The sequence below is a fragment of the Cibotium barometz genome, chromosome 5 (genome assembly GCF_041138505.1).
Source record: "Cibotium barometz isolate CiBa-2024 chromosome 5, ASM4113850v1, whole genome shotgun sequence".
NCBI classification, from domain to species: Eukaryota; Viridiplantae; Streptophyta; class Polypodiopsida; order Cyatheales; family Cibotiaceae; genus Cibotium; species Cibotium barometz.
In genome coordinates, this window is record NC_141050.1 from 32237143 (window position 1) to 32260658 (window position 23516).

The following is a 23516-nucleotide window of genomic DNA, read 5'->3' on the forward strand; positions in this document are numbered from 1 at the left end:
CTTCTTAGCAATCTCTGATGGGAGACACCCATGTCTGGTGTATGTGTAGCCCGAGTAGATCTAACCGGGTGATCCGGTTGATCTCCTGACATGAGAGATCAAGGTATGGGGAAAACGGGGGGAGACTGTTAGCAGTCATCTCCTGTCTGTATATTTACACCAGGGCCTCTGTTGTGGGTGTGCCCGCCCGATTTAGGTGTTTTCTCAGTTTTTCCCACTCTCCATGTTTTTTTCCTTGGTGTAGAGGGCTGTATCACTGCTCTGCTGCCCTCAGGCTCTCCCCTGTATGCTGGCCGACTGTCCAGAGCTGGCCGACTGGTGGAAGCAGGTCGTGGGCATGCTGGGCTGTCGGCTGTTTTTCAACAGGCCGACTGGCTGCCTGGGGCCATATAAAATGGCCCCTTGCCCCCCACACCATTCATCTTGTATTCTGGGATTTTCTTGTGTATATAGCAGAGTTATATGCTTCTCTCTCCTTTATATACAGGATGAGGGGGATGCCCACGGATAGATTATCCCGCCGAGCTTTTGAGGCATCCAGACAGCTGGCCGAGGCTGGACACACTGGATCTTGGTATGCACAGATGCTACAGTGGTTCTCACATCATGGGATAGACATTGAGCGGTTGCCACCTTTTCAGTATGATCAGTCTGCTCCACGGGGTTACCTCTCTCTCAATGAGAGGAACAGAGTGATGAGACAGGACATATGGCAGCACTACATACAAGAGACATGGACAGCACCAGAGAGCCCACTACCACCGAAGATGCTGTATTACAGAGACCACTTTATGAGCATCTCACAGGATGGGTTTATACATCGACCGTGGTACATGGATGTATACATGCCACAGCTCTCGCGTTGCTATTGGACAGCTACGAGTCTCATCACATCAGCTAGAGATAGAGGTTGGGAGAGCGGCACGGGTTCCCAGAGCTAAGCGAATATGCAGATTGTGCCGCGAGGAGGTGGAGACTGAGGATCACTTAGTATGTAGATGTAGAGCCCACCAGGGGGTTAGAGATAGATATGCAGGATTGTTTGAGGAGTACTCTTCACTACATTAGTTGATGGAGGCCTCGGACCAGCGACAGCTTGGCAGACTACTACTAGAGCTTCATAGTTCTCGAGAGAGATTCCTCCAGACACCCGCTCCCACTAGGGGTGGAAGACAGTCCCAGCTCACAGATTTCTTCCAGAGAGCTATGCCAATGCCAGCTAATGTACCACGTGGGGTGACCGCACAAAGAGCAGAGGAATTGAGAGCCAGGAGGAGACCTAGACAGACTGGACATAGAGCACCCCGACTCCGTCACGGAGAGATAGCAGCTATCCGAATGAGACACCAGATGGAGACACAGGAGAGGCTAGCTCGCTTTCATTCAGACTCAGGGTACATGTTCACGCCATTCACAGCCTTTGCATTGGCGTTGTATGATATCTTATATCCCTCTTGTGGCACTGGATGGAGTTAGACATAGATCTGCATAGCATGCTTGTACTACCCCTTCAGCATATAGAGATGCATCTTGCCTTAGCACTCCATCCATATCCCCATGGGCTCCACCGATCCATGATGATTCACAATTGTATCCAGACACATGCACACTTTTTCTTTTCTTTCTTTTCTTCCGATGACCGGAAGAACACAGTTGTATTATTTTTTGTCTCATAGGCTGACTTTGGCCTCTCGTAGACGTTAATCTCTCTCTCTCTCTCTCTCTCTCTCTCTCTCTCTCTCTCTCTCATAGACATTTTCTTACACAGACATTGTATCAGATCCACCAATTGTTGTAACCTTTTTGGTCTCGTAGGTCATTTTGGCCTTTTGAAGACGTTAATATATCATTTCATTTCTCTCTCTCTCTCTCTCTCTCTCTCTCTCTCTCTCTCTCATTTCTGCGTTTTTCTGCTGTGCACTTGCTCTAGGTGTTTTCAGATCTTGTCTTCATCTCCGCTGCATATTCTGACATGGTATCAGAGCTCTAGGCCCTTGGAAGATCTTGGGAACTGTGTGAGCAAGAGGGGGGCTGTTTGTAGTGTTGATTGGAGGACTGTTTTGGGACGTACGGGAAGAGGAGAAGCAAGCGAAAGGCGGGCCTTGTTGTTGGACAGCCACTTGCATGTTTAGTGCTTCATTTTTTCCCACCCACCCTCTCTTTTCAATTACACCCCTGCAATGGCAGATTTACTTGAGATGGCTGAGAAGCATGTGAAGATCCCGACACTCCCCACGTTCCCGGTGGATCGTCAGTTGGACGGGAACAACTACGGCATATGGAAGGCAATGATGGAATCTGTTTTGGAGTCTTATGACCTTGTTGATTTCATTGTTGTTGGGGTTCCACGGCCGGAGTTAGAGGAAGGGGAGTTACCCTCTATTCAGAAGGAACGGGAGGCACAGGCACAGGATCGTGTCAATGCCAGAGTCCGTTCTTTCATCTTCCTCAATTGCACACCGCAGGTGATCAACCACATAAAGCATATGACACTGGCTAGACGTATTTGGTAGCATTTGGCTTCTCGCTACAACAGGGTGTCACCCATGAAGAGAATCTCCTTGGAACTTTAGATGCGAGTGATGAATCCGGCAAAGTCATCGACGATGCGGGAGCACATCAACAAGCTGCACGCTCTTCAGCAGTGGAAGTTCTCCAAGCAGGGAAAGAGATATCATCAGAGGATATGGCCATAACGTTGCTGTCACATTTTCCCTCTCAATACTCAACCTTTTACACTTTGTTGATTACCAGTGGCAAGCTCAGCACCATCACATGGGAGGAGCTTGTGCCCATGGTCTTGAACCAGGAAGAGTGATTCATGAACCCTCCACAGGGCGGAGGTTTTGAGGCCTTAATTGGCCAACGATCGAAAGGCCGTAATAACAACAACAAGGGCAAAGGGAAGGTTTCATTGGAGAAGTCTTTTGAGAAGAAGCCCGACTCAAACCGAGAGAAACTAAAGGCCAAGAGGACCTGTAATGATTGTGGCAAGAAAGGCCACTATTGGAGGAAGTGTTCTAAGTGGAGCACCGAGAAGGGTGCAGAATCCTCAGCAACAACCGTGAAGACTCCAGCTTTTGTGCACCTGGAGGTTATGGACACCGGTGTTTCATCTTCTTCGTGCAGGGAGGAGGTTGGAGGACTCTCCGCTAAGGATACTCGGGAGTGGATTCTAGACAGTGGTGCTTCCAAGCACATGACTCCTTCCCGCACGTCTTTACAGGATCTTTGCAGGTATTCTAGACACATCCTTATTGGGGATACATCCACTATCCCAGTTCATAGTGAGGGCAGGTTGGAGATAGTTCCCGATGGCAGAGGGGGGAAGCATTCCTCCCAAGTGTTGTATATTCTATCACTTGGTTTTCATCTGTTGTCAGTGCATCAGGTTTGCAAGGCTGGCATACGGGTGGAGTTTGATGAGCATTTTGTTGCTCTTCGGGACAAAGCAACAGGCCAGGTAGTTTGGGAAAGCGGAGTGGAGAATAGAGTTTACAAATTTTCAGCACTTTCTCCCAGTGCTCAGTTTTGTGACGAGTGGCAGTCTCGTAATGGCCACTTAAGTGTGGATACGATGCAGGTGCAGGCTTTCCCGGACTAGATGGTGGATGGCTTGCCAGATGATGGCAGCAGTTGGCAGGAACTTTCCAGTACAGATGTTGGTAGTTCTTGTGTTCGTAAGTCAGAGGAAACTTTACAAGTAACCTATGCTCTGATGTCTCGTAGCATTCGGGACAAAGAAACTCCTGTAGTTGAGGAAGCTCTTTCCACGGGGACCTATTGGAAGGCCAGGCAAGTGGCAGTTGATTACTTGCAGGAGGAGGTGGATGTTGCACATTCTCCGGGCTTTGTGGTTCCGGATTCAGAGGGGGTGGTTTACAGGTTTTCGAAGGCCTTGAGTGGTCTTCAGCAGGCTTCCAGGACTTGGCATCCCACCGTAACAGTTGTTGACCCTTGTGAGCAGTATGATGCCTCCTTGACTCGGAAGCAGAATGGTTCATTGTCTTGGTTGATGCATACTAGATTGGACGGGTGCTTCCTGGTGAGGCTGTTGAGCTCATGTTTGCAGAGGACTCTTTGGGACACAGGATTGCAGATCTTGTTGCGGTATTTGCAGGGTACAAAGGATCTTGGACTCTTTTACACAGGAGGGGGATTGATGGATGGAGTCAGACTTCGAAGTTGGAGTGACTCAGTTTGGGGAGGAGAGCCATACACGAGGAACTTGACATCAGGCTACAGTTTTTCCCTTGGCTTAGGAGCTGTTTGTGGTGCTGCTTGTGAGGTAAGGAGGCTGCAGAGGTTACTTGGCGGGATTGGGTTTCCACTGGTGGTACCCGCGGTCATCAAGAGGCATTTTGTTCGTGAAAAGATTATTGCTGATGACATCTTGCTAGAGTTCTGTTTGACGGAGGAAAGTGCAGTGGACCTCTTCACGAAGTCTCTACCTTAGGCTATGCTCCGGCGGCACTCTAGCTCACTGGGGTTGGTTCCACATCCAGGAGTTGAGAGGGGGTGTTAGTAGTCATCTCTTGTCTGTATATTTACACCACCGCCTCTGTTGTGGGTGTGCCCGCCTGATTTAGGTGTTTTCTCATTTTTCCCCTCTCCATATTTTTTCCCTTGGTGTGGAGGGCTGTATCACTGCTCTGTTGCCCCCAAGCTCTCCCCTGTATGCTGGCTGACTGTCCAGAGCTGGCCGACAGCTCTACTGCTGGCTGACTGGTGGGAGCAGGTCGTGGACATGCTATGAGGGCTGTCGGTTGTTTTTAGCAAGCCGACTGGCTGCTTGGGGCCATATAAAATGGCTCCTTGTCCCCCACACCATTCATCTTGTATTCCAGGATTTTCTTGTGTATATAGCAGAGTTATACGCTTCTCTCTCTCTCTCTCTCTCTCTCTCTCTCTCTCTCTCTCTCTCTCATTTCTGCGTTTTTTTGTTGTGCACTTGCTCTAGGTGTTTTCAGATCTTGTCTTCATCTCCGCTGCATATTCTGACAGAGACGGTCCATCTGTATGCCATGTGCATGAAACCACTCGACTACCTCAGAGAACCATGCATGTGTCGGTAATGGTGGTGGCCGTGTCACTGAGGAGGGCAATCTAGCTCGTCTCAATCGCTCCCTCTCCCTCTCACCGTATAATTGCATAGAGGACTCTAGTGCTAGTCGTGGGAGGCGCTCTTTGTCAAGCATGTATACATGCTGAATATAAGTGAGAGTCTGAAAAAGGGCATCTGTAACCGATGGGGCCACCCCAAACTCTGCATGTAGAATGTCATGTGGTACAGATGGCTTACTCTTGATCATGTGTGACAACATCATCATTTGTAGCCTCTCTATGCTCCTCCACTGATCCTTCCCTAGGCCTGGCCCCCAAAGGGCTGCACCATACATAGCCGCTAGTCGTACTAGAGTATCAAAAAGCCAGCACTTAGTGCGGGGTTCTTGGAAATGTGCCTGGAAACACTCTCTCTCCATATGGGCTAGGGAGGCGTGACCCCACGCAAGTCGGTCAGTGGCAGCTGTGGTCATCCAAAACAAAGGGCCTCTAAAAGTGACTCCTAGATACACATACTTCTGCGCAATCTCCACTAGGGAATCCTTGTATATGAAAGAAAATTGTGAGGCGACTGCATAAGATGTATTGAAGACCATAACCTTGGTTTTGCCCAAATTGACCGTAAAGTCTCTCCTTGCAGAATCTGTCCAATGCATTTAAGTGTTTCTGTAAACCCTCGGCTGAATCTGAGATCAAGACAATGTCGTCAGCATATAGCAATATGGAAACTACTATCTGAGCCAATGGTGAACCTCTACCTCCGAAACTATCCACAAATATTGCGATCTCATCAATGTATAGGCCAAAGAGTGTAGGTGAGAGTGGGCAGCCCTGCTTAACCCCGATAGTGCTACATATATCTCCCGAGGTCCCACCAGCGGGTGCACGTACTCGGCCGAGTATTGCCTCATATAGTGCCATCACACCCCATATCATCTCATGTGAGAACTGGAGCTCCTGCAAGCGTCCTATCAGACAAGATCGAGGGACGGAGTCAAAGGCTTGGATTGGTGTTCCATTGGGTCTGGTACCTCGTGTACTTGCCTGGAGCACGTCTATTTTGGTATAGTCTCATGAACGAGGATTGTCCATACCAATGCTGCATTGCATAGCATCTTTATGTGCTTGCTTGCAATTGAAATTGCATGCTGTTTTCATGCTTGCTTGACCAACGTGTAGTTCCAGGTAAGGGGACGCCCACCCGTGAACCGTGTGTGTGAAACTATCTGCTGACATGGTTATGTGGCATGTGATAGGTGGTAAGTATTGGTCATAAACCTAGCCTTAGGAGTTAGCACTAATTTATAAGTGAGTGCGTACACACTTCATTAAGTTTTGGGCGACCAAAACTCACTTCTAAATTATGACCAGCCTGGTGTTCACATACACTGATGTCCCGAGGTGGACATAACCCAATGTCCACCGCCCAGACCTTATCCCCTTTGTACAAAGGGAGTAACCAGCAATGTATCCACTCTAGCTTGCTCCACAAAGCACTTGCCTGCCACCTACACTGGACAACTCACCACCTCTCTCCTCCTCCTCTCTCTAGAGATTGGCGCCTCCTTCTGTTGGGCTGTATTTTCTGCACATTCTCCTTCCCAACTCCATTTCCAAGCTTGCTAAGGTGATTTTCAAGCTTCCAAGAGTGATTCCGGATGCTAATCACTCTCCTACACACTCCCAATGACTGAAATTCAACAAAACAGCTCTCTTTATTGCTGTAATTTCTGGTCTTTTTGCTGAAAACCCTAATTTCAGCCCTCCTTTCTCAAGCTGAACCATAGGGGGAAGCTTTCCCAAGGTTCCCTTCATCCTCTTGAAGACTTTTGTCGCGAAGAATTGCGACAAATCGAAGATCTCTTCACTCCAAGGACTTCCATTGCGAAGACTTTCGCTATCATCGCCTCTACTTGCAATTGGTAAGCTTTAATGCTTAAATATGGAAGCAAGTAGCAGGAGGGAGGAACCAGATTACAAGATCACATACCCTGTGTAGTGTTCTCTTGTCCTACGTGCTCTCTTGCAGATTGTTGCTACCATGTGTTGGTGGAACAATAGAGAGCAGATGGTAGGGAACATGGGCACTTGAGATGGTAGTGTGGATTGCAAGTCTACAACGACAACCACTTGTTTGCAATACTATATTCATATGCTTTGGTATGGAAATCTGGTCAGAAATGCCCATGACACTATGTACTTGATTCTCACAAGATCAATATACTTTATTTGAGGGAGGAGTCAGCCGTTCCGGCTCATTGTGTGTCTCTTGTCAATTCAGTAATTTACTTCTTGTAATTGAGCAAGTGTCCATCAAATCTTAGTGTATTTAAGTGTATTGATTAGCATTGTGTTCAACCAAGTTACATTGGTATCAGAGCATACGGTTCTCTTTCACTTCTATCGTGAGAGACGATCACCGTGAACACTAGCTATCTCTACACTTAGAACATTATGGACAGCCATACAATGAATGTTGGAGATTGCTAACACAAGAGGTAGAAACAATGAAATGCATGCTTCCAATGCTTTACAAGATGAGCAAACTCATATGGTGCACAATAGGAAACATGAATATGTGGGACAGCCGTCCCGTAGCAAAGAGAAGATGCAAGAAGAAGAGTCCATAGTCTTGAGGCTGAACTTACTCGTATGCAAGCTCTTCTCATGGTTGTCACGGTACGAAAATACGATACCGTACGTGAATTTTTGGTACGATATGAAAATTTTGGTTACCGTAAGATAAAATACGGTTTTTATTTTTTACACTTACAACCTATGGAGCTTCAAGCTTGAATGTGAGGGAAGGTTGGGAGGGGAGGAGTCTATAATGCTTGAGAAACCAGAACATGGATATGTGTCTCTCCCGGTTGGATCTCCCGATTGTCTCCAAAAAAGAACCTGGATGGGTAATGCAATACCAAAGGTCTCCCAGTGTAGCGTTTATGACTAAGGGACCGTCCTTGCACAAATACGAGAAGTGCATCTAGGGTGATAAGTTTAGGGACTCCTCTCTAGATCAAAATGGCCATGTCCAAATCTTCTCCCTCGTACATAACTTGAGAATCTAATTGTCTAGCCTACCTATACCAGGGATCCCCAAGTGATGTAGCAAGATTCTCTCATCCTACCAATCAAGTGTACACTACCGGTCTACCTCGCTAGACTTTTTAGGTCTCTCAACAACCCCATATGGAATACTGAGTGGACACGAAAGTTGCGAAGTATTGCGAGCATTTGGGATCTTCATAAAGCATGGTTTCTATATTTTTCTTAAGCATTTGGAATTTTTTTTTTTCAAATGAATTTTTTTTTGGAAAAAAAAAACTCGTACCGTATAATATCGTACAGTATCGTACCGTACGAACCGTACGGTACGAACCCATTCGTACCAATACGAGAAACAACTATGGCTCTTCTTCATGCACAACAAGAAGAATTGAATCTCTACCGTCGTGAGGATCCACTAGTACATGACCGTTTGAAGGCCAAGAAATCTGAATCTTATATGGATCATGCAATGGCAATGATTGCTCAAGAGTTGCACATGCAACCGAGGGATGCAGCACGTGCATACTTGGCTCATACCGAGGATGCCTATGCAGAAAAGGCAACCATCCCACATGTCTTGAAATCCCCCCAGGTGCCTGAACAAGAACTTATGTCTAAGAGGATGTATCTCCATGCTATGGGAGAGGAACAATCAGTGACTTCACGCCATGCAGGAATACCTCATGTAGCCCGTGAAGGATACAATGTTTATGGCAGTGGTCAAAATGTATGTCAAATGCCATTGCCAGCTGAAAATGTGCATGCACAACACATGCATCATGGGCTGCAATTTTCTGTTGGTGCAGGTATTCCATGTATCTCTCATGCCACTCATGCCTTCGAGTGTGCTCGTGAGGAAGAAGCTATGGCTGAAAATGTATCAATGCATGTTGAGGGGCCAGCCATGCCTCATGCTTACAGGGCACATGTATCTATGCCTTATGCATCACCTTTTGGTCCTAAAATGATGCTAGTCACAAGGGCTGTCCCAATGGACAAACATGGAGGAAAGCATGTTGAGATGCAGGCACATGCATCAAAGTCTCGTGACTTCAAAGCCAGAGACAAATCTATGAAGTTTGACACATATCATGAAGAATATGATGTATCAAAGGCACTTGCTTTTATTGCCCAGTTTGATATTGCTTTCAGTGATGAGGATTTCACTCAGAAATCCATGATCTGGCATGTAAGCATGTTTATGAAAGGCACTGCTGTCCATTGGTGGCTCATGGAGAAGCTCTCACCGAATCCTGTTAGATCATGGGAAGAGTTCAAGGAGAGGTTCTATGCTCAATTCTTGCCTCCCAATGCATTGAATGAGATAACAATGAAGTGGAATTGGGTGAAGCAAAATGAGAGAGAATCGGTAAATGCATATATACAAAAGTTTTGGAAAGTACTTTTGGAGATGTCTCCATTTATGCATGTCACCGAGGCGGAAAGGAAGACAAGGTTTCAATCGGGATTGCAACCCGTGTACAAAGCGGGACTACAAATGTATCCTCGTCATACCTTACACCAACTAATCGCAGCCGCCGCCGCCACCGAGTAATTGGAACTCAAGTTTAGTCGATCCAATAAGGCTAAACCCTCATTTCAAGGCAAAGAGAGGGCTGTCCAAAACCTGCAAAATGATGGACAGCCACCTAAAAAGGACTAAAACCAAGATAAAAATGGTCCATCTAAAAATGATGGACAACCACCTAAAAAGGACTAAAACCAAGATAAAAACGGTCCAAAGGCTGAAAATAACACTACCAAGAAGCGTCCCTTCAAACTAAGAGACTATGGTCTCACTCCAGAGTAGAAAAAGCAATATATAAGTGAGGGGAAATGCTTTTTTTGTGGCATCACCGAGCATATTGCAAAGGCATGCCCAAACAAGAAGAAGCGTGATAATGCAAATGCATCAAAGCCTAATGTGCATATGGTTCCGGATGTGTAGGGCAACACTTCACATGATAGCAAAGACAGGGGTTGTATGTAAAGCTTGGGTACAGCTCAAGGATCAGCCCGCTTTGTTCATGTTTGATGATTTTGCATCTGAAAATTTCATATCCACACAGATGGCAGCTGCTTTGGGTATTGAAGTGGAGGACATGGGTCCTCAAATTGAAGCAGGGACTACCTTTGTTGGTAGAGAAGTGCAGGTCATGCCTATTTTTAGCAAGTTGCGCATAAACATTCAAGGCTATGTGAATCATGAGGATTTTCTTGTGGCACCTTTGAATGGCTCTGATGTATTGCTTGGAAAGCCTTGGCATATACGTATTGATCCGTGCCAGGCTTACAAGACCAACAGGATCACCTTCATGCATAAAGGCCGAGAGCATGTAATTGATGCTGGTGAAGAGGGTGACACCATTCCCCTTGTATCTCATGTACAAATTACGAAAGTAATGAAAAAGAGTGTTTTTGCGTACTTGATTTTTGCACGAGATCATGTTGAGGAAAATAATGTACATGTAAACACTCTTAGTAACGATAGGCTGAAATTTTTGCAAGAGCATAATGATTGTTTTGCTGATGAGTTACCAAATGAGTTGCCACCCATACGACCGGAAGATCATCGCATTGATCTTGTGCCGAGTAGCTCACCGCCTAATAGGCCAGTCTATCGTGTAAGCATCCCAAAAAGAGGAGATCATGAAGTAGGTGAATGAGCTTCTTGAGAAGGGTTTGGTTCAGCCAAGCTCTTCCCCATATTGTTCACCCGTCCTCTTGGTTCAAAAGAAGGATGAATCCTTTCGTATGTGTGTGGATTATAGAGCTTTGAATAAGCTTACCATCAAGAATCGGTTTTCGATTCCACGCATAGACGACATCCTTGACAAGTTGGATGGATCGGCATGCTTTAGCCAAATTGATCTCAAGAGTGGATATCATCAAGTGCACGTAGTACCTGAGGATGTACACAAAACTGCTTTCAGGACAGATACATTATCTTGGGCATATTGTGTCCAAAGATGGAGTGCGGATGGATCCTGCAAAGATTGATGCAATTCGGAATTGCCAAATTGAGTTCGGTGCATGAGATCCGTAGTTTTCTTGGATTATGCTCTTACTACCGCAGGTTCATTCGGCACTTTGCATGGATTGCTTCTCCTTTGCATGATTTGACAAAGAAGAAGGCCGTGTTCAAATGGACTAATGTAGAGAGGGATGCATTCCTCAAATTGAAAGATGCAACTACTCATGGTCCAGTGTTGATCATTCCGGATTTGCAAAAGCCTTTTTGTGTGGAATGTGATGCATCTCGAAATTGCATAGGAGCTGTCCTTAATCAAGAGGGACATGCCGTGGCTTATGAGAGCCGTAGATTGCATGATGCAGAGCTATCTCTTGGCATTTATGAGAAAGAGCTCTTGGCTGTAATTCATGCACTTACTATATGGAAACATCACCTTCTTGGGGCTGATTTCACTGTGAAGACAGATCACCAGAGTTTGAGGTATTTTCTTACCCAAACTAAGTTGTCAGAGAAGCATATGAGGATGGCCGATTTCCTCTCTATGTTTTATTTTTAGATCTTGCACACCCTGGGAAAGAAGAATGTAGTGGCTGATGCATTGTCACAAAAGCCGTATGTAGCAGCTATCTCGGTTGCCTCTCATGGGGACTTGTCTACCATGCGTGATTTGTATCATACGGATGCTGATTTTGCTACTATTTGGGCTGATTTGATGGCTGGTCATGCACATGCCTCATATGTGATCAAAGAGGGTTATCTCATGAAAGATAATTGCCTATGTGTGGTGTCTGACATGAGGCAAAAGGTTTTGGATGAGTGCCATGCTCCTCCATATGCTGGTCATAGAGGCATAATGCCTACTACGCACATGATTGAGCGGTATTTCTTTTGGCCACATATGCAGAAGGACATAGAGGCACATGTACGTGCATGTATCACCTGTCAAAAGGTGAAATTTGATAGGCAAAAGGCACCAAGTTTGCTTCAGCCATTGCCTATTCCCACGCAGCCATGGGAAAGTATTACAATGGATTTCATTATGGACTTGCCACGGACCCAGCAGGGTAATGATGCAATTTGGACAATTGTGGACAGGTTTAGTAAGCAAGCTCACTTCTTGCCGGTCAAAAAGACCATCAAAGCTGAGCATATGGTTAAAATATATCTTACACAAGTGTTCAAGCATCATGGCATGCTGAAGTCCATTGTGGGGGATAGGGATCCCAGGACTACAAGTCTCTTTTGGCGGGCCTTATTTGATAATATGGGCACCAAATTGGACTTCTCATCAGCTTATCACCCTCAAACGGATGGGCAAAGTGAGGCTGCAAATTCAGCCGTGTTGGATCTCTTGAAATGTTATGTGGGGATCAGAAGTCTTCTTGGGAGAAGTACTTACCGCTTGTGGAATTTGCATATGACAACACGGTGCATGCATCTACGAGAAAGGCTCCGTTTGAGATTGTTTATGGTAAGGTGGTTTTGCCACCCATCCTTCGCACAAAGGATGAGATATTTGCAGTTGATAACTATGTAAGAGACTTGGATATTGCTTTTGCTCAGGTGCGGACAGCCATTGAAAGGTCATAAGACAAGCATAAAAAGGCTGCCGACAAGCATAGAAGGCAATTGGATGTTAAAGAGAATGACTGGGTATTGCTGAAATTTGAGAAAGCAAGACTTGCAAAGAAGCTTGGCAAAGAGGGTGCATATCCTAAGCTTGCAACCAAATACTATGGGCCTTTTCGAGTGATCGAGAAGATTAATGAAGTGGCTCTTAGATTGGCATTACCTAATCATTGGCACATACACAATGCTTTTCATGTGAGTCTCCTTCGCAAGTATGTAATCTTGCAGCCACAGCAGATTGTGTATCACAAGGAAAGCAAGCTTACTGCAGGCAAAGTTGAGAGGCGTTACCTTGTGAAGTTTAAGAACTATCTTCCCATTGATGCTAAATGGGTAGATGAAGAGTTCTTCAGAGATTGCCCGCATGTGCTTCAGACATATTTGGATGCTTTTCAGTTGCGGACAACTGTTTAGAAGCTAGGGAGGGATATCACCATTTGGCCATTCAATTGGTCCACCCGTGCTTTCTTATCATGTATGTACATCGGACTGGTGTCCATGGCAGTTGTATATGCCGGGGATTGATGCCACTCATGTGATACTGTGGACTTGGCTTTCCGTTGGGACTTGTGCCTCCGTGTACATGCCCAGAAATGCTTGGTGGATTGGTGTTCCATAGGGTCTGGTACCTCTTGTACTTGCCTGGAGCACGTCTAATTTGGTATAGTCTCATGAACGGGGATTGTCCATACCAATGCTGCATTGCATAGCATCTTTATGTTCTTACTTAAAATTGAAATTGCATGCTGTTTTCATGCTTGCCTGACCAATGTGTAGTTCTGGGTAAGGGGACGCCCGCCCGCGAATTGTGCGTGTGAAACTGTCTGCTGACATGGTTATGTGGCATGTGACAAGTGGTAAGTATTGGTCATAAACCTAGCCTTAGGAGTTGGCACTAATTTATAAGTAAGTGTGTACACATTTCATTAAGTTTTGGGCGACCAAAACTCACTTATAAATTATGACCAGCCCGGTGTTCACACACACTGATATCCCGAGGTGGACATAACCCAATGTCCACCGCCCAGACCTTATCCCCTTTGTACAAAGGGAGTAACCAACAATGTGTCCACTCTAGCTTGCTCCACAAAGTACCTGCCTGCCACCTACACTGGACAACTCACCACCTCTCTCCTCCTCCTCTCTCTAAAGATTGGTGCCTCCTTCTTGAGGGCTGTTGGGCTGCATTTTCTGCACATTCTCCTTCCCAACTCCATTTCCAAGCTTGCTAAGGTGATTTTCAAGCTTCCAAGAGTGAATCCGGATGCTAATTACTCTCTTACACACTCCCAATGACTGAAATTCAGCAAAACAGCTCTCTTTATTGCTGTAATTTCTGGTCTTTTTGCTGAAAACCCTAATTTTAGCCCTCCTTTCTCAAGCTGAACCATAGGGGGAAGCTTTCCCAAGGTTCCCTTCATCCTCTTGAAAACTTTTAACGCGAAGAATTGCGACAAATCGACGATCTCTTCACTCCAAGGACTTCCATCACGAAGACTTCCGCTGTCATCGACTCTACTTGCAATTGGTAAGCTTTAATGCTTAAATATGAAAGCAACTAGCAGGAGGGAGGAACCGGATTACAAGATCACATACCCTGTGTAGTGTTCTCTTGTCCTACGTGCTCTCTTGCAGATTGTTGCTACCATGTGTTGGTGGAACAATAGAGACCAGATGGCAGGGAACATGGACACTGGAGAGGGTAGTGTGGATTGCAAGTCTACAACGACAACCACTTGTTTGGAATACTATATTCATATGCATTGGTATGCAAATCTGGTAAAAAATGCCCATGACACTATGTACTTGATTCTCCCAAGATCAATATACTTTATTTGAGGGAGAGTCGTCTTGTCAATTCAGCAATTTACTTCTTGTATTTGAGGAAGTGTCCATCAAATCTTAGTGTATTTAAGTGTATTGATTAGCATTGTGTTCAACCAAGTTACAGGAAGCCTTCTCAAAGTGTTTTGTTAAAAAGGCTGGCAAGAATGGGAGCCAATACGTGGTGCCCGTGGGCGAAATGTTCCGCGCGTAGATCCTCATGATCTTTTGCTCTCCCATTATGCAGCTTTTTAAGAGCCCTAGGGACATTGGGGGAATCAAAGAGATAAGATGATGTAGACCTAGGATGTGTGACATTTGTGGTATAGGCTGGTTTGGCACATCATGCAGCTGTCGTGCATAGGCTTCCCAAAGGCTAGGATCTATGATAGGTGTAGGTGCTCTTTTTTCTTCCAAAATGCACCAAGCTTCTGAGTTGTCCTCCCTCAAAAAGAGTTGGTATAACTCTTGTTCTCATCTGGTGAGAAATGCCCGTTTCTTTTGACGAGTGAATATACAGAAGACGCGTTGCATCTTATGTGCTGAAATCAGCCCGTGTTCCCTCTCGCGTAAGAGGCAGAGCCTAGTGGTTTTGCACTCTTCATCACACCATCCATTCTGGGGTTGGAACTTGGGATCCCACTGGCAAACTTGTTGTGGAGCATGTGGTGTAGGGGAAGCTAGCGTGGGCGGAGTCATGGATGATGGAGGAAAGTTGGGATGTGAATGTGGAGATAGGAAGGGATAAGTAAAGAGCTGAAATGTGGCAGGAGAGGTGGTCCTCATAGATGTGGTCAAGATCATGATGGAAATGAATCCGGGTGAAGGTGGTGACAGGGGGTGTGGATGTGGGCAGTACGATGGGGCATGAGATCGTGAAAGAAAGTAATGCACGGTCAGCTAGTATGGGGGGAGGAGGGATGGTGAAGTCTGAGATGTGTGGTATAAGAGTGGGAGATCCCATGAGGTAATCCACCGTACTAGTGCCTCCCCCATGCGGAAAAGATGTAAGGTTGTCCGACTGCAGCCATCTGGAAAACCCATTATATATGACCAGCTCATGCATAGACCCCATCTCCAAGAAGTGTCTACCATATGATGTTGCATTCCCCATATCCTGGTTGTCCCTCTGGAGGCCCATCTCAGCCAAGTCAATTTCTGACAACATAATGGCATCTCCCTGGAAGTCATATTTCTGCACTTGTTCCCCTTTTGTCCGTGCATTAAAGTCTCCTAATAGGACGACCTCTCCTTGCTGGGAGAACTCTGCAATGTCTGCAAATAATGGCGCATAGGGAGTCTCCCCTTTCTCTGTTAACCTGCGTGCATATTCTGATTTCTCTGGTGGGATGTAGCATATTGCAATATGCATCACTCTCAAGCCTGGCCTGGCTAATCACATCTACATAAAACGAGCCTCCTCATCGTGTCTAACTATTGTGAGAATGCCTCTCAAATGAGAGCGAAACAAGCATGCCACTCCTCCCGAACCACGCACCCCCCCCCCAAGTGGTGTGTTTGTCCTCTGAAAGCTGATTCCCATGTATAACCCTCCACTTTGGGAAGCCCTCTCTCAGGACTTTGATGCGTTTTTGTGTAGAAGATAATATCCCTATCTATGTAAGTCTCTGTAAAGCCTCCTGTGTCTGACCATAGAGTTCCATTGCAACTCCATACTCCCATCCTCACTGCATCTATGGTCTCATAGGCCCCGCACCGTTAAGTGGGGCGTTTATCTGTGATGATGACTCCGTCATCACGACATTTTTTTGCCTTGCGAGCTTCCATAACCTGAACCATCCCAGCTTTCCTGTGTTCCACCTGTAGGGGGGTGAGGTCATCTCCAAGGTATATTTTGGTGGCTCGGAGGGTGGCCCTCTTCTTCAAGAAAGCCAAACGGGACTCCGTATCTTTGAACTTGAGGAGGAGAGGCCTCTCCCTCGTCAAGTCCTTCCCGGCTCGCCAAGCATCTACAAAAGGTGTGTTAGTGAGGCCCATCTATCTACATAAAGTCTCACCATCCTCTTTTGGTGAGTTGCCCGCTTGCAAGCCTGTTACTCGCACATGTGGAGCCCTAGATTGGCGACGCTTCTCATCCTCAAGCGTGGCTGTCATGATGGATGTGGCACTCGGGGTGTGGACTGTTTTCTGCTTTTTCACAACCTCAACCCATTTGGAGGTTTCTCCAACCTCTTCTTTGGTTGCCTCCATGTCTTTTTAGAGGCCTGCATGCTCCTCCTGGAATCCTGATTTGGCCTCTTAAATCTCTGCTGTGATTGCCTTCTTAGCCTTCTCTAGTTCCGCCTCAAGTTTGGCATTGGCATCTCGCAACTGGGCAATCTCTAGAGCAAGAGCTTCTTGTGTGGCTAGCTCTCCTTCCTCTTTGCCATACTTGTGTATCTCTTCCTTGCATATTCCATACATTTCTCCATGCATGCAGCCAGGCATGCATCCTTCCAAGCTTCCATCTCTTGTCGTATCTCAGCTTGTAGCTATTTGTACATTTTCTCTTTGCCTTGAATCTCAGTCTTGACAGCATGAATCTCCTTTTGATGCTGGTTCAATGTCCTGTCTATCAGTTTCTTTTGGTCTGAAAGGGGCTTTTGAGCCTGTTCTTCGATCTTGTTCACTTTGTCTTCAAGAGGGAGCACCATTGTCACAACCAAGCTGTGGTCAAGGACACGGGAGAAGACGGGAGCAGGCCCGATGCGCGATGGGGTAAGGCCAGGAGTGGCTTATGGTTGAGGGTTCAACCATTAGTCCGGGGTAGAGACATTCTACATTCCTGGGACCAGACAGGACAGAGTTACATGCAGACAGGTCACAGGACAGAGGCAAAGGCGTGAACAGCAGGCGGCAAAGGGCGCAAACAGGGGAAGAAGGCGGCAAACAGGGGCGCGAACAGGGAAGCACGCGGGAGAGAGTGCGGCGAAGGGCGCGAACAGGCTGTGCACAGGCTGCGCAAACAGGGAAGCAGGCCGTGAAGGGCGCGAACAGGCTGGGAGGGCAGCGAAGGGCGCAAACAGGACACGAGCGAGAGAGAGAGAGAGAGAGAGAGAGAGAGAGAGAGCGAGAGAGAGAGAGAGAACTAGTACAAGTGTTCCATGAATGGACTAAAAGTCAAGACATGGTAAGAAAAAGAGAAAAAACTAAGTAGAAGTGTCTGCCGACTATGTGGGCCCAACAAGTAGAGATGACTATAATGTATCCATTCAGAAGGAGCCATGTGTCATTCCATCATAAACAAAACACAGCCTCAATATCGGCCTCCTGTGTTGGTGCATCTCTATGTCATTGGAGTATGTCAACAATCTAGAGCTCATAGGAAGAGGGTCTGGATATATGGGAGTGGGGTGTCTGGCTCTGTAGAGAGACGATGCCTTTCCCTCTTATTCAAAAGGCATTCTTTGTCTAGTGTATATAGATAATGTATATAAGTAACAGTCTAGAATACGGTTTCTAAGACTGGTTGAGGTATTAAGAATTATAATTTTTATTTTACCAAGATTCATTTCAAGATCCCTCTCCGCACAAAAGGACTGACGTGCATCAAGATGTCTATGCAATGATCAATCTCTGCTAAATCTGAAATGAGGACTATAATATCAACATACAAAAGAATAGGTGCTAAATGTCTACACCACCCACCCCCCAACTTAAATGCCTTACAGAAGCCCACAAAACAGCAGTAGATTCACTACATTCATCCTCTCGTGTCGTCAATGATAGCCTTGAGGGTAAAGATACGATCGTGTCAAACAAGTCCACCTAAATGCTGCCTAACCTGTGGCCTTCTGCCTGTCTCTCTACCGAAGAGTTCAACTCTTCCTCCAACACTGCACCATAAAACCTGGCCAAAGATGACCAATCATGATAGTCTAGTAGTTACCAGGATCCAAGGGTCTCTTCTTTTGTGGATTTGGACAATGATATTCGTGGTCAAAGAGGAGGAAAATCATCCCTTATGTAAAACCCTAAAAAATTGTTGGCTAAGGTAGGGACAAAGGTCTTCCATCCATGATCAAAGTGCTCCCTCCGGAAATCCCCATGGTCAGTAGCTCTACTATTATGCAACTTTAATTGGGATTTTGTGATGTTGATAATGGTAAAGAAGACCACAGAGGTGAGATGTGGCACGTGTGATATATCCGGTGGGGCCTGATCCTATTGGGCCTGGTTAGTGAGATTATAGAATTTACATGCATAGGTCTCCCATGTGTCAAGGTTTGGGATGGGCGTGGGTGATCTCATCTCTTCAAAAATGTGGTCCTTGTAGTAGGTTGTGATTTCACTTTATGTAAACTTTTCACCTCGATCTATCCAAAAATTCTTCAGCTTCTTCCATGTCTCATTCTCGACCATTTTATGCTATGTTTAAAACAGAAATCAGAAAAACAGCATGCAGCATGCAGCATATGAATGGGCTCTGATACCATGTTGGTATCCACGGATCTGGACCTCCAGCTATAGAGGGTGGAAGATTTCCATGATGTGAGTGTAGGAGAGATGGGGGTTCAAGGACAGAGTAAGCTCAATCTATGACAATGGTGTGTGTGTGTGTGTGTGTGTGTGTGTGTGTGTGTGTGTGTGAGAGAGAGAGAGAGAGAGAGAGAGAGAGTCTAGTAAATACCCAATGGACCTATGAGACCAAAGTGATACAATTATGTCCATGGCATATGTCATCATGGAATGGAAAATAAAATAAAAACAAAACATAGCTATCTCACTGGGGTGATACAAAACTGTCCATGGAAACTCATCATGGAATACCAAGACCATGGAACATGTGAAGAGCATCAGCCCCCAATAGATGGTATACCACTCTCCAAAATGATTGTTGGCTAGCGAGGGACGGGTCGGGGTGGCTGGGGCCGAAGCTCTCTCAAGAAAGTGTCACTATGTCTGCGGAGCTCAAGCAAGAAGAGCCTAGGCAACGCTAGTCCGAGAAGTCAATGATCCTGGAGAGTGGACCAAATCCCTCACGAAACAGACAGTCAAACCCCCCACGGATCTCATAGTATACTGGGTAGCGGCAAACGTAATGCTCCTCTATCTCAACCTCTAGGTGGAATAATCGACAAATCCTCTCCTATCTGGATCTCCGGATGAGCTCCCCAGCTCTAAAGACGCGCTGTCTCCACTCTGAGGCAGTGGGATGAAACCTGTATCTAGCCAATCGCAATCCGCATGGCATGGGACATGTGAGCATTCAGGTCGAGCCCAGCTACTGGATGAATCCATCCTCAGTGAGCATGAGGAAGTGATCTCTGTAGAAGTGCATCTTCGTTGGGAGCTCTGAAGGTGTGATCCATGTGCAATGGGTGTAGAGGCCAAGAAGATCTAACCAAATAAACCAGTTGGTATCCTCATGAGAGATCCGGAGAAAAGGGGAGTCCATAGCCGCCTTCTAGCAGACCTCGTTAGTTCCTGGAGTGATGCAAGCCTTTCCCTAGTGTTCCGGGTCCACACACTGGTCTAGTGTGCCCGTACTAGCACAACCTACACCCCTCACAACGCGATGTCAGCTGAAAGCTCAAATCTTGGCACTAGAGAACATTCCCGGACCCACTCTCCAGCAGCAGCTAGTCCTTAGACTATTCCGGCCGCGCTAGAGTCTCCCTGGCTATCACAGGCGCCGCCCAATGACTCAATCCGGCACTTTGGCCGCCTAAAACAGCTCCAAAACAGAATTCCAGAGTGTAGATGTGGTCGACCAGCAGCAATACACCTTCCGGCTGCAACAAACTCTTGCCTGGACAGCCCCTACAGGCTGGTTGCTGATGTGGCAGCCTCCACAAGACCAAATTTAGGGTTTGCAGAAAACTAATGTTTGAGGCATGGAATGGGGCACCCTCAGCCTGTACATCCCAAATATATGCTCAGTTTCACCAACAGATGAAAATTCAGCCCTCCACGAGCAAAAACAATGATCAGCTGGGCAGCAGTGAAAGATGACAATTTGCAGCAGCAAGGGATGAAATGAGACGCCTTCAACCTCCTGATCACAGATATGTGCTCAGTTTTCAAAAGGATGCATGTAGCACTAGGTAGGAGCAAAAATGATGATGAGAGCCCGCACAAGATGGTCGCCTGAAAAATGATACGTGGGAGAGCGAAGGAGGCATGCATGAGCTTGCTGGTCTCCAACCTTGTGCCACATGGGTGGGCTTGGGCCACTTACAAGGTGCCCAGCCCACACCTATGGTCACCTGGGCAAACAGGGTGCCCAGTGGGTTTGGGCCCGGGGCACTTTATTATAATAAAGTATCCGTCCATTTTTAAGTGAGTGTGAACTTGCAAAGGTTATAATATTACATAGAAAATTAACAAAGGTTTCGGGCATCCTTACCGCCTGTTCACAAGCCACAAAACATGTCAGAATACAAGGCACTCTCACGGTTCACGGGTAGGCGTCCCAAGCCTTTGAACTGGATATTCATAGCAAGCAAACACACGAATACAAATCATACGAAAACAATGTCATGCATGCGAACATAAGGAGGTTCTTGGGTCAAGGGTCCTTAAGTGAGAAGTGCTATGTTTTCAAGATGTCCACCATTGGACCCACTTCAAGGTTGTATTTGGTGAATCGAATCTAATGGACTGGCTCTGGTGACCTACAGCATGTTGGAAGAGAAGCCATCTCCTGAGCTACCACATGTAAGGGAATTATCCCACATGAATTGACAAGGGTTGAAAACCCTTGGTATAAGGGTCAAAGGACCCTTAGGCCTCCCACATCCCTCCACCACCCTTAATACGGGTGAGTGGGTTGAAGGGATTGGTGGGCTTTGTGGGAAGGCGGATCAAATCTCCCAGTCATGGAAAGCACTCGCATTTGCGGGCACGAATTAGGCACATCGGAAAGCACAAAACTGGGACCCAGTACACTCGGATCCACACATTGGCCACATTTGGGAACGAGAAACTAGACACATTTGGGCGCAAGAAAATGGCCACATTTGGGCACGAGAAACTGAGGAAAACCATATAAATGGCCAAATGATGCCATCCCCCCAAGCTTCTAAACAGTTGTGCTCAACTAAAAAGTGTTGAGGTACGCCTATAGAAGCTTTGGATAGTCAATGAAGAAGTCCTCGTCAACCCACTTTGCATCGATGGGAAGATAGTTTTCACAAGGTATCGCCTGGAAAGTTTGCTTGTAGCTAGCTTTCTGTCCTCGTGGAAGACCATCTATTCTGGTTGAAGTATTTCTTCTAGTTCATCAACTTTTGGTGGGTCTTCCATGACAGGCTCTTGTGGTTCCATCTCCATGTACTTCCGCAACAAACTCACATGAAAAGCATTGTGAATCTTCCAATGATTAGGTAATGTCAACCTAAAGGCAACTTCATTGATCAGAATGATTACTTTTAAGGGACCATAATACCTAGTAGAGAGCTTAGGATATGCTCCCTCTTTACCTAGCCTCTTGCGAAGTCTTGCTTTCTCAAATTTCAGCAGTACCCAATCTCTTTCTTTGATGCCCAATTGCCTTCTATATTTGTAAGCAGCCTTTTTATGCTTATCTTGAGATCTAGCAATGGTTGTCCGTACTTGTGCAAAGGCTACATCAAGATCTCTTACATACTCATCAGTAGCAAAGATCTCATCCTTAGTGTGAAGGATGGGAGGTAGAACCACTTTGCCATATGCAATCTCAAATGGGGCCTTTCCTGTGGATGCATGTACCATGTTGTTATAGGCAAACTCTACTAGCGGTAGATGCTGTCTTTTGGTCTACAACATAGCATTTGAGAAGATCTAACACCGCTGAATTCACAGCTTCACTTTGGCCATCAATTTGGGGATGATAAGCTGATGAGAACTATAGTTTGGTCCCCATGTTATCAAAAGGAGCCCTCCAAAAGAGGCTCGTAGTTCTGGGATCTCGATCCCCCACAATGGACTTCGGCATACCATGACGTTTGAACACTTGTTCAAGGAACACCTTCACCATATGCTCCAATTTTATGGTCTTCTTGACAAGCCATAAGTGTGCTTGTTTACTAAACCTGTCCATGATCATCCAAATGGCATCATTACTCTGTTGGGTCTTTGGCAAATCCATTATGAAGTCCATAGCTATGCTTTCCCATGGCTGTGAAGGAATGGGCAATGGTTGAAGCAAACCTAGAGCTTTCTGCCAATCGAATTTCACCTATCAATGCCTCTATGTCCTTGCGCATACCTGGCCAGAAGAAATAGAGCTCAATCATGCGCATAGTAGGCAATATACCTCTATGAATAGCATAAGGAGAAGCATAGCAATGTGGCATTCGTTCATAACCTTTTGTCTCATGTCAGAGACAACGTAGAGGCAATTATCTTTCATGAGATATCCTTATTTATCACATTAGATGCATGTGCATGACCAACCATCAAATCAGTCCATAAATGTTGAAAATCAGTATCTTGAGTGTATAAATCACACATGGCAGACAAGTCCCCATGTGAGGCAATCGAAACTGTAGCCACATATGGTCTCCCGGACAATGCATCTTCCACCAGATTCTTCTTCCCCGGATTGTGTACAATCTGAAAATGAAACATAGAGAAAATTTGTCATCCTCGTTTGTTTCTCAGAAAGCTTCGTTTGCGTGAGAAAGTACTGCAAACTTTGGTGATCTGTCTTGACTATAAAATCAGCCCCAGTTAGGTAATGTTTCCAAATCTTCAAGGCATGAATTACAACCAAGAGTTCTTTCTCATGGACATCCAAGTGAATCTCGGCATCATGCAATCATCGGCTCTCATAAGCTACAACATGACCTTCTTGATTTAGGACACCTCCAATGCAATCCCCACATGCATCACATTCACATTGAATGGTTTATGCAAGTTTGGAATGATCAATACTAGCCCATTTATGATTGCATCCTTGAGATGATGAAAGGCATTCTTCTCATCGTCAGTCCATTTGAATGATGCTTTCTTCTTAGTCAGTTCATGTAACGGCAAGGCAATAAGAGCA

At 46.0% G+C, this 23516-nt stretch overlaps 1 protein-coding gene across 2 annotated transcripts in view; it reads right to left on the reverse strand.

Moving 5' to 3' along the window:
• The window catches only part of LOC147638364 (aromatic aminotransferase ISS1-like), a 102723-nt gene that overhangs the window by 20352 nt on the left and 58855 nt on the right, over positions 1 to 23516 (reverse strand). The gene's annotated exons all lie outside the window — the stretch shown is intronic.